Source organism: Manacus vitellinus, unplaced genomic scaffold (genome assembly GCF_001715985.3).
Source record: "Manacus vitellinus isolate BGI_N305 unplaced genomic scaffold, ASM171598v3 scaffold_127_pilon, whole genome shotgun sequence".
Taxonomy (NCBI): domain Eukaryota; kingdom Metazoa; phylum Chordata; class Aves; order Passeriformes; family Pipridae; genus Manacus; species Manacus vitellinus.
In genome coordinates, this window is record NW_021938935.1 from 275366 (window position 1) to 290829 (window position 15464).

General features: G+C 50.9%; 1 protein-coding gene across 1 annotated transcript in view; it reads left to right on the top strand.

Annotated features, from left to right (window-relative positions):
- Positions 1-1829: 1829 nt before the first annotated feature.
- DAGLA (diacylglycerol lipase alpha) overlaps positions 1830-15464 on the top strand; it is a 54957-nt gene continuing 41322 nt past the window's right edge. Inside the window, exon 1 of the mRNA XM_029965944.1 lies at positions 1830-1915. The gene's annotated coding sequence lies outside the window, so the exon portion shown is untranslated. The remainder of the gene's footprint in view (positions 1916-15464) is intronic.

Here is a 15464-nt window from a genome sequence, read left to right on the forward strand (position 1 = left end):
GGGTATATCCCGATTAAAGCGAGGGGTATATCCCGATTAAAGCGAGGGGTATATCCCGATTAAAGCGAGGGGTATATCCCGATTAAAGCGAGGGGTATATCCCGATTAAAGCGAGGGAGGTGCCGCTCCGAGGTCCCTGGAGCCGGGAGGCCGCCAGGCTGCTCCGCCAGGAATTCCCGCTGTGCCCAGTTCTGGGGATTAGCCCCTGCTGGGGTGGTCGGGACGGGCGTCGGTTGGCGCTTGGATTATGGGAATTGCGGAGCCTGCGGGTCGTGGAGAAGCGGGACCGTTCTCGCGGATCGTTCCCGGGTGGGAAATCACCCCGTGATTCCCAAAGGCGGGATATGTAATAACCTTGGGACAGCGTTCAGGGCTTGGGAGCGGCAAAACTCCTGGATGGTTTAAAGGAACTGGATCTAAGGGAGAGGAAAACCAGTCCCAAGGTGGGAATTTTACTCTCCCACCTGGATAAAACTTCACGGGGATGAATTCCAGCGTCCTCCTGCCTCTTTTTCCAGGTGGACAGGGAAAAACATCCAAGTTTGTGTAGTCAGGAGGAGAGTTTTTGAGTTGTGGTTGGGAATAATGAAACTGTGGGAAGTGGCTTTGGGAAGATGTTGATCCCTGGGTGTTGCTGACATTGGCACCACTGGAAAAGGCTTTCCAAGTGGGAAACGTGATCCAGGTGAAGGTATTTGGTGTCCCAGGTCTCGGTTTTCGGGGTCATGAAAGTTCCTTGGGGGGGTCTTAAAGCTTCTGATGGAATTCCAGCTGGGCCCTGGGACTGTGTGGGCTTGGATTGGGAATGGCTGAGGGGGGTCTGGAATGGCAGATAGGGGCAAAGAGCTTGGACCAGCATCTGGTACCTTTGTAAGTAATACAAACAACCTGGAATTTCTCCAAACCCACAGCCAAAACCACAAAGGAGCAGGGGAATTTTTCCCTTTTAAGTCAGGATTTAAATAAGAAATGTGGGATCGGGTTTCCGAAGTTTTGCTTCATAACATGCTGGAGAGTGAGAATTCCAGGCTGAAGGATGATGGATACGTGTTGCAGGTGCTGGTTTTGTTAGTGCTGACCCCAAACCACCTGGGTTTGATCCCAGTTCCAGCTTAAGGGACACTGGGACCTGCAAAATCCAACCAGGACCCTGGGAAAAGGGATAAAATTCCCCAGAGTTCTGTTGTTTGTGGCAAAGGGGCAGTGAGGGAGAGAAACTTCCCTGTTCCTCTTCCAGAGAGCTGGGGAATAATGGGGCTAAAATTGAGGAACCGGGGGAGGGAAGTGGGAAAATCCTCCTTCCAAGGGCAAAAAATATCCTAAAAAATTAGGGAAATTGAGGAAATCGAAGCGGGATTAATTGGGACTTAATTCCTCCAAACGAGGGCACTCGGAATTCTGAGATGCAATATCAGGGATGGCTTTGCAAAAATAGGATTAAATCCTTTTTCCAAACTTTTGTGCCATAGAAAACTCTCCTTAGTCCTGATTTTTGGAGGGTTGGGGTTTTTTTCCAGCAGCTGGAAAAATATAGGAGGGGAAAGTGTTAAAATTTGAGGGTGGAAAACGGCTTGGAAAAGATTCCAGTCTTTCCCAGGGCTGGGAATTATTTATTAAACTTCCTTGGATTAAGCCAGCAGCGATTCCGATCTGTCCCAAACATCCCTGTCTTGCCTGAAGGGCTTTTTTGGGAATTAAGACTTTTTTTGGGAATTAAACTGCAATGAGCAGCTTTATTTTGGGAATGTGCACCTGCTTTTCCTTCCCCCTCCTGTTCCTTCATTCCCAAATAAATAATGTTCGCTCCCAACTCTGCTCCCAACAGGGATCCAGCTGACCCAGAGGAACGTCCCGAGCCGGATTCAACCCTGGAATGTGAGGAAATTGCCCAGAAAGATGCAGCAGTGGAGATGGGGTGAGTGAGACCATTGAAATCCCCTCCTGGAGCTGCAGGGCTGGAATTTTTAGGGAGAGAGGAGCGGATGAAAGTGCCCTTTGTGCCATGGGACAAACGGGCTTTTGTGGGATCTGTGGAGAGCTTGGAATGTTTCTTCCTGCTGGGATAGTTTGGAGTCAGTCAAACCCTTCCCTCCAAGCCAGTTTTGAACTGATATTTCCCTGATAAATCCGTGGGACTGTGGATTTGGGGATGTCGTTGTGGGGATCTCGGAAGGGAAATCAGAGGGGGAAAAAGCTGGAGAATTTTCCAGGTGCAGCAACTTGGGACTTTTAAGGTGGAAGAAACTGGGATGGTTTTCCAGGTTTTGATAAGAAATGGGAAAGTTTGCTGGATTAAAATCAGATTTCTGGGTGTTTTGAGAGCACAGGGAGTCAATGTCGAGGTTTTTATCCTGCTCTTTTTTGGTGCTGGAAACTGGAAAAGGTAGTTTTTTATGGAGTTAAATGCCTGTAAAATGTGCCTCTAAGTGATTGAAAATTCCCATAAAACAGTGGATTATTAATTAATTTAATTAATCAAAACATCATTTTAGGAATTTTAGGAAGGATAACGTGGACATTAGGATATAATGGATATTCTGGGAGCAGCAGAAGTGCTCCAGACCCTGCAAAATGTGGGGTAAAAAAGTGCTGCTGGAGCTCCTGGGGGATTTGGGAAAAACATCCCTCCCTCCTCAGAGATTTCTGCTTTTCCTTCCTCCTTTTTATCCCTTTCTTTCCTCCTTCCACTGGATCCCTTACCTGGGATTTCTTTGAAAAGATGTCCAGCTAAAAGATGGAATAAAAAGCTTTGGAATATTTGCCTCTTCCTTGCAGCAGGAGTAGAATATCCTGTCAGGAATTCTGTCCTGGGCTCTTAATCCCTGAAATTCCAGATTCTTTTTTAACTCAGATCCTTTCTTAGCTGGACTTGTGCTCCTGCAGATCCCTGGAAATCCTCCTCCCACCCCATCCACTGGCATTTCTATCCCTCTTTTTCTCATCTCCTTCAACTTGACTTCAGATATCTGTGGAATTGCATGAAAATTCCCGGCTTTTCATTCTCTCCAAGCTGAGATTTTTGGTTCCTGGGCATGGAATATTTTAATTCCCTTAGTGTGGAGTTAAAACCAAGTGGGTTCCTTGGGATGGTTTGGAGCCTAATAAGGGTTTTTCCCTGAAAACAGGACACAAGGTGCAGTTTGGAGTCTTAAATTCCAAGTTTCCTGGTGTTTTGCACTTTCCATTTCACCCAGCAAAGGTCCCAGAGCAACTCCTGGATAATCCATAAATATGGGAATGCCACCTTAAATAGGTACTCTGAGCATTTTCCGTGGGTTTTTTCCTCTGGAACATGTTTCCTTGGGATTTCTTGGCTTAGAGGAAGGATTATCCCGTGGACCTGAGTGATCCCGAGCTTAGATCCAGGCAGGATTTGGGACAGAATCCTGATTTCCTGAAGAACAAGGAATAAAATGGTGAATCCATCAGGCCACCTTAAAAAAGCTGCCCTGGATAATGGGAAGAGGCAGGAGAATCCAGGACATTCCCGTTGTAGTTCGGGGCAGTAACTACAATGGGAAGGGGGAGACAGGGGGGGAATTCAGCCTTTCATTCCCTGAAAGGGACTTTTCTTCCCTGAAAAACTCCACTGGAAGCAGTTCTGCTGCTCTGGGGCTGTTGGAAGCTGGAATTGCCACAGTGGGATGGAATTTAATATTCCATGAAGTCCCAGCTTGTCTTTTCATCCCAAATCCCTGTCGTTTGTGCCTGGTCTTGGCACGGCTCGGATGTATTTTTGGAATATGGGTTTCAGCTCCGAACAGGGAGCCTCTGGAGGCCTGGCTTTTCCCTCTGGATCCTCTCAGTGATCCTGCAGATTGGCAGCTTGCTCCTGTGGGAGAGGAACTCTCTCACCTCCCAAGGAAATCAGGACAAGTCGGATGCTGCTCGTGGCTTTGCAGCAGCCTGGGAACGTCCCAAAGAAAAGTGGATCCGGCCCCTTTTTTTGCTGGATCCTTCCCTTTTTTACCTGGATCCCACCCTGCTTGTGCCAGATCCCACTGTCCTTGTCCTGGATCCAGCCCTTGTTGTGGCAGATCCTGCCTTCCTGCATCCCATGTTTACAGTCCTGGAATGGTTTGGGTTGGAGGGGCCCTCGAAGCCCATCCCATTCCCACCCCAACACCTCCCACTAATCCAGGTCGCTCCAAGCCCCGTCCAGCCTGGCCTGGAGCACTTCCAGGGATCCACAGCTTCCCTGGACAACCTGTTCCCTGAGCATTCCTTGTATGTTTTTCATCCCAATTCCAAGTTCTCTCCAGAATTCTGTCCCCAAACCCTCCGGCAGCGGCGGAGTTTTCCTGATCCGGTTCTCTGCCCTCCATTCCAGGCCATCCCAGCCTTTCCACCTCCCCAGTCCTGCTTTGCCTCTCGGCCACGTTTAACCTTTGGAACCACGTTCCCGTTTTCCCTGCTCCCATTCCTGCTGATTCAGCAGTTTGTCACCATCTCCATGGCGCCGGAGCATCCACCGGTGACATCCGATAAATCGGGAGCGCTCGGGGATGAACTGGATTTTCCTCGGAGAAGGGAAACACGAGCCCTGCCAGAGGAAGCAGGGAAACTTCCCACTCGCTCCGCTGAAAGTCAGAGGAGTTCCACCCTTACAAAAAAAGTGCAGCAGGAATTTGTGGTTTCTCAAGATCTCTGTGGATCTTTGTTTTCTTCCCTGGATAAAACAGGGAATAAGGATGGATTTCTTGGAGAGGTTCCCTTCCCCTCACCTCTCATTTTTCCCTATTTTCTTTCATTCCGAGTCTTCCTTCTGAGCTTAATTTGGGGCAAAAATAATCCAGCATGTGGAAAAAGGATCACTGGGAAGTGAGAGGTGCTTTTCCTGAAACATTCAATCCGTATTCCAAAACTGGAAAGATGGGAGCTTTCCTAAAATCCAGTGGTGTGAGAGGAATGTGGGGCAAAATGTCTTTGTGGAGCTGTGGTGGTAAAACTTGTTCCCGTGGGAATCCACTGCTGGAAAACCTTTTTCCCCTCTAATTTTTCTGGCTCTTCCTGGATCAGTGTGTTGCCTGTGGAAAAGACTCTTTATCCCTATGGATTTTGTTGAAAAGAGGGATCATGAGCTCTCCCATTTGAACCCCTGGGAACAGCTGTGGGGCCATCGTGGAATTTAACTCCGTAGGGAATGGGGACATCCCGCAAATCCAGCGTTATCCTTGGTTATTCCAAGAGTGGGATAAAGAGCTTTGGAACCCTTAGTTTGCTTTGGTGGTGGCAAAGAGAATTTATGGATTCTGGGAGGCCTCGCTCCGACTATTCCTCTTGGATGAGGGTGGAGGAGCGAGCGGAGGTGGGAATCATGTGGGAAGCTGCAGAAAAGGCTCATTCCTCGGGGAAGGGGCGGCTGAGTAACTGTGGAGCCTCCTGGGAATTCTGACAGAGCTCCTGAACATCCCCTGTGGGGCAGGGAGCAGGAATTTGGGGGGGGGAATGGGAATGTGCCAACCTTGAAAGTGTCTCTGTTATTAACGTGCATTTATCTCCATTTATCCTGGAGAAAAGGGGGATTGGGGGAACTTCTCATTCCCTACAAATCCCTGCCTGGATGTTGGAGCAAGGTGGGATCAGGCCCTTCTTCCAGGGAATAGGTGACAGGAGAAGAGGGAACGGCCTCAAGTTGCAGCAGGGGAGGTTTCAATTGGATATCAGGGAAAATTCCTTCATGGAAAAGGTGGTTGGGCATTGAAACAGGCCCCATCCCTGGAGGGATTTAAAATCCCTGTGGATGTGGCTCTGGGATGTGGATTAGTGGTGGCCTTGGATGGTTGGATTTGATGATCCTGAAGGTCTTTTCCAGCCTTAACCATTCCATGATTCCCTGTGTGCAGAAGGTGCTCCTGAGGGATTTGGTTTCAGCTCTTCCCGTGTCCTTCATGGCATAAAGAAACCCGTGGTTTGTGTCCAGGGATTTCCAGGCTCCTTGGATGTTTGTTCTCTGGAATGGCTTGAGACCCTGATTTGCAGCCATTCCTGGTTGGAACTCCAGGGATTATCCCATCCCACCTTTATTCCTTGGGACACACAAGGCTTATTTTGCTCCTGGAGGGGATGATCCCACCATGGAATGGTTGTTTTCCTTCTCCTGGGAATGGTGGAGAGCAGAGGAATTCCCCCTCTCCTCCATATCCGGGAGCTGCTCATCCTTGTTCTCCAGAGCGTTCGGGCTGTTCCAGAGGGACTGGATGAGTTGGGATGGATATCCCAAGACAGTAGGAACTCCCAGGGGAGTAATGGATGGAGTGAGTGTCCGGACTCAGGGACAGGGAGGGGGGTTTTGGCCCGAGAAGGACTCTCAGTTGTGAATTTCGGGAATGGTGGGGGTTCAGGCAGCGGAACTGATCCAGGGCGGATCCGAGCAGCTCCGGCCGCTCCCAAACCCTCCTGGCTCAGGGGAGCGAAAGGGAATCCGGAATCTGGCTGTTTGTTCACTGGGTGCTCATCCAAAGGCTCCCATTGATTTGATCTGACGTGGCAGCCGGGAGTGGGAGGGGCTCCGGAGCCTCCTTGGAGGTGAGTCCCTGGACAGGCCGAGGGAAAGGCGGAGTTGCCCAAGGGAAGGTGGAAATGTATCCAGCAGGAGCATCCCGGGCTGTGCTTCCATCCACCTGAGCTCCTTATCCTCCTAAACCGTGTGCCGAGGGACAGGTCAGTCCTGGAACATCCTGGTTGGACGGGATCCACGAGGATCCTGGAAATCTGACTCTGGTTGCCCTTTTTGTCCCTGGCTACCCTTGTATTTATCCGATGGAAAACTGGTTTTCCAACTGCTTCCTTTCCTCATTAACTCTTCACTGATCACCAAAGAGCAGGATCTGGGTGGGGGTGGATTGGGGAGAGCGGGAGCCCCTTCCCATTGCACTGGATGGAATGAAGCGTCTCATTCCAGGGAGGCTTTGGGAGGTTCCCTTTTTTTTCCCCTTTCTTGTCCCCAAAGCTGGGAAGCGCCACCATTTGGAGCAGGAAAAGCATGGAAGGGAGTGGTTGGAGCACCCGGGAAGCTTTTGGCTCGGGGTGAGCCGATGTGTGGCATGAAAATCCCAGGGTTAACAGGGATTTGTTCCGCAAACCGGTGGCCCGTGAGTTCCCTGGGATTAGGCCAAAACACTCCCTCCTGGCCATGGGAAAACATGGCTCCGGAGCCTCCGGAGCCTCTGGAGCACGAGGGCTCAACATTCCCAAAAAAACAGTGAGTTGGGCTTCTAGGTTTCCTTTAATGTTAATGTTTCGGGAAGTTTTATTTTGGGAAATTAATCCCCTTTTTTTTCTTCCCTCTGGAGAACTTTCCCCATTCCAGCGTGGCAGGGCTTGGAGATTTTATAGGGATGGGAGGAGTCGCAGATGGATCTTCTCCCTCTGCATCCGGCTCTGCAAACCTCTCACCTTGGACAAGGTGTCATTCCAGAGGGTGGGATACTGGAATTCCTGGTTGCCCGAGCCTGGAGAAGCAGGAGATCCTGCTCCCAGACCACTTGTTTCCCTGGATTTTAGGCCGCTATCTGGTGTTCGCTCAGCTCCTGCTGCCCCTCCGCAGGAGTCTCCTGGGAATTTGTGTTTCCATTGGAGTTTCTGTTTAAACTTGGGATTTTTTTTCAAGGGAGAAAGTGACAGATGCCAATCAGGAGAGAGGAAAAGGGAGGAATTCGGGATTATCTGACACTTGGTGGCCCTCAGCACTGAGGCTGCTGCTCCTTTCTGTGGGAAAAATGAGGAAAGGGTTATTTTTCCCTTTCCCCCTAATTTTTACGGTGTTCCTGCTGCTTCATTAGACATTCCTGCTCTTGGAAAAGGAGATGAGCTTGGAAGTTCTTATGTTCCTATGGGAACAGATCCTTGCAAGGGGTTTGAGGCCTCATTTACAAGGAGATTTGTCAGGAAAGGTGGGAAATGGATTTAATTCCTGCCTGGAGTGGGAAACTCTGATTCCTTCTCTCCCTTTTGGCTCCTGACTGGGAGTCTTCCCAGTTTTTTCCAATCCTCAAGGATGCTCCATGGCCACAGAGTTACTTCCAAGTTAGATCACAAGCTGTCTGAATCCACCCTGTGGTCCTTTTGCTGACTTGGCAAAAAAAAAAAAATCCCCTTTTTTCTGGGATAAGGGCAGGAAAAAGACCACTCTGGATTCCAGGAGCTCCCAGAGCAGGCTTTGGAATCCCTTTGGAATGAGTTCTCCAGGCTAAATTATCTCTGAATCCACTTTTCCCACATGTGTTCAGAAAGGTGGGTGGGGAGAAATTCAGGAAAACAGCTGCATTCTGGGAATTACAGGGAATTTCAGTCCCAAAGTTAAGGTGGAAGATGGAAGCGGCCAAAAGAAAAGAGCTCCATCCCTGAGGTTTTTGACAGGAAGCGTCTCGTTCCCAGGGAAATTCCATGGAGAACAGTCACCTGCTGTGGGATGGGGCCTGGATGGGGGTGTTGGGATCCTGCCTCAGGCATTTGTGGAATTTTTTCCCTTTGGGAGCTTCCCAAGGAAGCCACTTGTGCCACTGCACCGTGTCCGGCGCATCCAGGACTCTTCCTGTGGGTTATAATCCCTTATTTCCTTGGAACTTTGGGATCTGGGATTCCTGCCTGAAGGTTGTCACATCCCAGATTTTGTTACGAGGGGATTCGGTGCCTTTTTTAATCCCCCCAAAACTGGGTTTCCCGTTAATTCGTGGCTGTTGTCAATTATGGCACTTGGGATTGAAGTCCTTCGATTTTCCATGTTCCCAGTGTTTAGAATGGAATTGGAATGAACTGCTTCCAGTTGGAATTAACTAACTGGGAGTGCAGGAAGGTTTCCGTGCTCCGGTGAAGGAGCAGCCTTCCTTGGAGCCTTTTCCTTGGAACTATTTCGGGAACATGATTTCATCTTCCTTGTGGAGAGGGGGAAAAGCCCACCCTGGAATTTTGGGGGTTCCTGAGCTCCTGTGAAAAATCGTGGGATTGTGGCTCAGAATTCCCTAAGAATGGGTGTGTTGGGAAGTTGCAGGAGGGAAAACTGAGTGGGTTGTGTGGTGCTGGATCCGTGTTCTCCGGACACAAATGCAGAGGTCATTCCATGTCCTTGCTGGCAGCCTGGAGCGGGAATGCGATGCCAGGAACAACTTAGGGAGGAGTGTTAAAGAGGCAGGATCCTTTTCCAGTGGCTCCAACATCTTCCCTCCTTGTTTTCCCTCGGATATTTTACCTCTGGATTCTTTGGCTCCCGTCCTGACAATGTAAAGTCCCATGGCAGGCTTGGGAATTGCTGGATTTGGTTCCTCCGTGCTCTTGTGCAGGTGAGCTTTTATCCCAAGAACTCCAGAGCCTGGGTTGTCTCCCTGCTGTTTTCCTGGTGGGAACAGAGGATTTTCCTGTTTCCAGCTTTCCTTCAGGCTGGAACACCTTGGAAAAATTCCAGCAGCACCAGGAAATCCTTGAACTGAGGGTGAAGGGTTTGTAGTGTCATTCCATGTCCTTAATCCTGTGTTCCAGAGGGATCCTTTGGGCCTGTTGGGGTCATTGGAGCTCTGCCGGGCACTGATCCCAGCTGGGATCGAGGAATACTTTGGAGGGAGGGAGAAACCTGTGGATATTCATGTTTTCCAGCCTAAGGAGTGCTTGGATTCCTCAGGTGCTGGACAATTCCAAGCTGGATGCTGTAGCTGACTTTTCCAGGTCTGTCTGCTTGGCTGCTTTCCCTCATGGAATGACAATATCCCAAGGGCTGGGACACTTTTCATTATCCCAGGTGGCTCCAAGCTCCATCCAGCCTGACCTTGGACACTTCCAGGGATGGGACAGCAACAGCTTCCCTGGGAAACCCGTGCCAGGGCCTCCCCACCCTCCCGGGGAAGGATTCCTTCCCAATATCCCACGCTGTGTCAGTTGGAAGGGCTGGGATTCTAGAAATATTCCTTCAGGTTCTGTTCCATCAAATGGGTTTGCAGGAATAATTCCAGGATATCCTGATTTTTCCAGGAAGGCTCAAAAAACTCTGGAGTTCTGGGCAGGGAATAGATTTTGGTGGATGGGGTTCCAGGTTGGTGCTCTTGGGAGAAGGAAGAAGGTGTTGGAAAGTGGGAATTTGGGAAGGTTTGGGGAGCAATGGGAAAAGGCTGTGAAACACAGACGTGGCATTTCCAGGGAATTCACAGCATTTGGGAATATTCCCTCTTTAACTGCCGCAGTATGAGCTCCTCAGATAGCCTGGTGGTGTCTTCTGCTGGGAATTTTTTTTGGAATTTGGGAAAAGAAATGGATTGTTTGGGACTGGTAAGAGGCGGGAACTTGTAGGAGTTGATGGGTTTGGAGTGACCTGCTGAAAAATCCTTGGGAATGGTTTGATTGGATCTGTGGGGCTGTTTGTGGGAATAGAGGTACCATGGGAGAACCTTGGGTAAAGGGGGATGCTTGGGAATTGTCAGCAGCAATCCCTTAGTGAGGGATGACGTGGAAAAACAGGGAGAGCTCCATTGAGTCATCCACAATAGCCTGGGGAGAGCTCCTAAATCCACGGCTCATCCCAAGGGATTTTGGGATATGACAGGTTATCCATGGCCTTTGGGGACAGACATGACCTGATCTTCCCCAGGCTGATTTCTGGGAATGTGGGATACAGGCACGGCCTTGGCCAAAGGAAACAATGGTTGATGGAAATTCCTGGAATAACCGGGCAGCACCGGGAAAACGGGAATAGGTGGTGCCCAGGTCAGGTTTGGGCTGTTTGAAACCAATTCCCAACATTGTTGAACCTGGAATTGTCACAGGTTTGGGATCCGCGTTTAATGAGGACAAAGCATATCAGGAAAAGATCCCAAAAAACTGCCCGGATAGCCCCGATTCCCAGCATTTTTGACTGGCAGCTGGACGTACAGCTTGGTCATGGAATGTGGGAAGAGGAAAGTGGGATGAGTTATGGGTTGGTGTCATGGGATAAGTCGAGGGTCACGAAGCGGGAAAAGCACAATTTGGGAATGCCGGTGAGCAGGGAGTGGAGTTGAGGAGCCCTGTGGAAGGCCCTGGAATTCCGTCCTCCTTCAGGAGGGAGGGAAACGGGCACCGCTCGTAATTCCTGGGATGCGAGCAGAGCGTTCCGTCAGAGGGAACCTCTCTGGAGCGATTCCTGTCCCCGCGGAACCGCCTCTCCGGTGCTCTCCCGGCTGCTCCGCTCCTCTCTGGCACATTCTTGGGGAAGGGAGCCGGGAAGGAGTGCCAAGGAACGCTGCTGACCGCCCAGTTTTCCCGCAGTTTGGCAGGGATTTCCCTGCTCTCCCACTTCCTTCGCTCTCCCCGTGTTGGCAGCGGTGGGTCCCGGGGGCTTTCCCGGCATGTGACTCATCCCCAGGGAATTCCTGAAGCAATGAGTCAAGTTATTGGGAAAACTGTTTGCCCGCTGCTGTAAACCAGGGAGCCAAGGAGCCGCTTGCAGTAGGACAGAGAGGCGATTCCTAGTGGGAATTCTTTTGGAATGGCGCGGCTCGTCCTCTCTCTTCCCGAAGGCATTGCTTCCGGACGAGCTGGAGCAGGGAGACGCCCCCAAATTAAACAGTGCACCTGGAAATATCCTCCAGGGATTTTTTTTCCTGCCCTTTTTTTTTTTTTTTTTTTTGAGCTGGTAAGAATTCCAGGGTGGAAAGCTGTCGGGATTGTAGGGAAAAATAGCTTTTCCTAAAGGAATGAGGCTCCGTCTGAAGCGGTCTGTGCGGGAGCACCGCTTCCCGCTTGGATCTGCCCTCGCTGGCTTCGCCCACCCCTTGGAATTTTTCCTATGGAAAAACCACTGGCTGTGTGGTGAACAACCGGAAATTAAGGAAACCAAGGAGTTTTCATTCCCGGTAATTACATCCAGGAAGCAGGTTTGGGATGCTCAGCTGCCCATCACTTACAACAGTGAGGTGCTTCCGGTATCCATCACCTCATCCCGGCATCCCATTCCCACTCCAGCCGAGCTTTCCTTGCCGGCTGTTAACCAGGAGTGGATTTGATCCCCCCTCTGGAACATCAGGTTCTCTTTCAACCCCCAAATTAATTTGGATTTCATCCCTCATTTTTCCCCCCCTGGCAACTTGGCCGTTATTTTTGCCGGAGCTCGGGAGCCGTCGGGAAGCTGCGGGAAGCTGCTCCGTGGGCTCTGCCGGCAGGGAATGTGGGTGGCTGCAGCACCGGCACAGGCACTGGGGGATGGATTTAACTCCCTGAGTTCTCGGCAGCCTTGGATTGTGCTCCTTCTCTGCTCCCAGATTCCCGAGAATGGGCTGGTGGTGTTCCTTGACTTGTCATTCCCGAAGGCTTTGGGTTTTCCGTAGGGTGACGAGCGTGGAGCTCCAGAGGTAAATTGTGCTCTGGCTGAGGTCAGGGAGAAAAACGTTGGGAATCTTGGAGATGTGGGGGGAGGATTTTTCATCCCTCTCCAAGCATTTAATTTGGACAGTTGGAATGTCTCCCTGCCTTAAGGAGTTATCCCTAAAAACCTCTTCTTCTTTGGATGGTTGGGAAGGTCTGGAATTAATAAACCTTGTTGGATCTTTGATACTAGAAAGACATGGAGGTATCCAGGGAAGGGTTTGGAGCACCGGGAGCAGCTGAGGGAGCTGGGAGGGCTCAGCCTGGAAAAAAGGAGGATCAGGGGGAGCTTTTTGCTCTCCACAAATCCCTGCCTGGATGTTGGATCCTGGTGGGATCGGGCTCTGCTCCCAGGGAACAAGGGACAGGATGAGAGTGAAAGGCCTCAACACACTCCAGGGGAGGTTTAAATTGGATATTAGGGAAAATTACTTCCTGGAAAGGGTTGTAAAGCATTGGAACACTCCAGTGGTGGAGTCCTCATTCCTGGAGGGATTTAAAATCCGTGCGGAAGTGGCGCTTGGGGACATGGATTAGTGGTGGGCTTGGAAGTGCTGGGGAATGGTTGGACTCGGTCCTGGAGGGCTTTTCCGGCCTTTATGGTTCTGGGATCTGGAAAAATCTTGGCCTGTGGGGTGTCACTGGATATCCAGTGGGGAGAACCCTTGGGATCACTGGTTTGTGGGATGCAGTTCCTGGGAACAGGCTCTGGATTGGTCCTGGTTTTTTAGAGGAGACATATTCCAAAGGAGAGGATTTCTTTGTTTCTCCTTAATTTGGGGAATCCCTTATCCTGCTTTTTACCTGGGAACAAGTGCTGTGAGTGGCACTTTTGGGACTTTTCCATCCATTAGGATTTCCAAGGCAATCCTGGATCTCCTGAAAACTCCACCACTGTGAGCAAGTGCCTGCCAAGGAGAAAGAGGGATTTTTCTGGTTAAATCATTTTTCCTTGTTAAATCATTCCTAGGGTAACAGGTGGGAAATGTCCATTTTGAAGGATGTGTGGGATTTGGGAGACTTACTTCCACCCGAGGCAGGAATTGGGGGAATGGTGGGAAAAGGGGATGGATGGAAGCAAGGAGAAGGTGCTCCTGGGTGTGGTTATGCTCCAGAGGGGCTTTGGGAAGGAATATTAGGGATTAGCTGGGATGGAAGGAACGTTAGGGATTAGCAGCACTTTGTCCTGGTTGCACCAACCTTGTGTCCATCCCCGCTGCAATTCCAAGGGTGGATTTACCCCAGGATTTGGGGGTTAAACCCGTGGGATGAGCAGGTAAGTCCTCGTTCCCTGGGCTTTGAAGGGCAGTTCCTGCTCCGAGGTGTATTTTGGGAATTTGTGTCAGTGGGCAGGTCCAGCTCCAGCCTGATCCCATGACGTGTGTCCCGGTGACTTTGGGGAGGGGACGGAGCCGCCTCATCCCGAGGGAGCCGCAGCCGAACTGTGCCAAGCCCTGGGAGGCTCCTGGAAGCCCCAAGCCCTGGCTCTGCCACGGACTCGTTTCGTTCCCTTCTCCTTGGAAAACGGGAGATTATCAAGGAGGATCTTAAAGATATTCCCTGAATTAAAATCCCCATTGATTTTTTGTTCCGTGATGGGATTTGCTTAGAAACAGGACTCTTCAATGTTGCATTAATCCATGGAATATTCCTTACGTTGGGATCTGATCCCTAAATCTCAGTGAGGGCACAACTCTCCTCGCAGCCTTCCAGCAGCTGCTTCCCCTTGGGAAGGAGCTTTCCCTGCAATTCTTGCGGGCTCTGCTTCCAGCGGGTATGTCCAGAAAGGAAAGGGCTCGCCTTCCTTTGGTGCTGTGGAATTTGTCCCCCCCAACCTGATTTTGATGGAATCCTGGAATGGTTTGGGTGGGAAGGGACCTTAAAGCTCATCCAGTTCCAGCCTCAACACCTTCCACTATCCCAGGTTGCTCCAGCCTGGATTTGAACACTTCCAGGGATGGGGCAGCCACGATTTCCCTGGGAAATCCATTCCAGCGCCTCCCCACTCTCACAGGGAAGGATTTCTTCCCAATATCCCATTTAACCCACCCTCTGGCAGTGGGAAGCCGTTCCTCCATGTCTTGTCACTCCAGGCCCTTTTCCAAAGTCCCTTTCCAGCTCTCTTGGAGCCCCTTTAGGCCCCTTTTTTCCCTGGAGCCTTCTCCAGGCTGAGCCATCCCAGCAAATTCCTCAGGCTGGCTTCGGGACACTCTGTAGGGATGTCACCACATCCCCCCTTCTCTCTGCAGGCGAGAACAATTCCCAGATTGTGTGGAATCAACTCGGGAATAGAAAGGGCTTCATTTAAAGCCCTTCAGAACAGCTGGAAGGGGCCCGATGGAGTCGGATCCAAGGCAGAATTGATGATTTCCGGCAAGTCCAGTCGGTGTTCTGTGGGAACAGGAGGGTTCTGTGGGCTGCGGGGGGATGATCCAACCCGTATTCCATGTGGGAAGGAAGGACGTGGCATTTCAACCAGGGAAAGGGATCCCGGGAGCCTCCTGGGGAACAGCAAAGGGCTTTGTCCCGCAGTGGCACCTGCAACCGTCCCCCGAGGCCTGGAAATCCCGGATTTTGGGGAATTCTGTAGCCCCGAGCAGTGGAGATGAACGTGTGGCTTGTTTTGAGGGAATCTCTTTGAGCTCTGGAATTTGGGGAGAGGGAGCTGGCAGGGGTGAGGTGGGATTGCTCTGTCGTACCTGGATCGTGGGAAGGTGCCGGAGGGGAAAGGTAGGGAATGAATATTAGGATAGCAGGGCTTGCTCCATGCAGACGTTCCCAGGGATCCGTCAGAAGGGGGAAAAACTCCTGGCAGATCCCATTTCACTGTGGTTTGGGCCTCCCAGCTTTTGCTCTGGACTGCAGGAGGTTGGGAATCCGTCAGGGTGGGAATGCTGAGAATATGGAAGCAGGGATGAGGATTTGCGGGGAGTTGTGGATCTGTGGATGCAGGGATGGGGATTTGGAGAGGATTGTGACCCTGTGGATGCAAGGATGGGGATTTGCAGGGAGTTGTGGATCTGTGGGTGCAGGGATGGGAATTTGCAGGGAGTTATGGATTTGTGGATGCAGGGCTGGGGATTTGCAGGGAGTTGTGGATGCAGGGCTGGGGATTTGCAGGGAGTTGTGGATGCAGG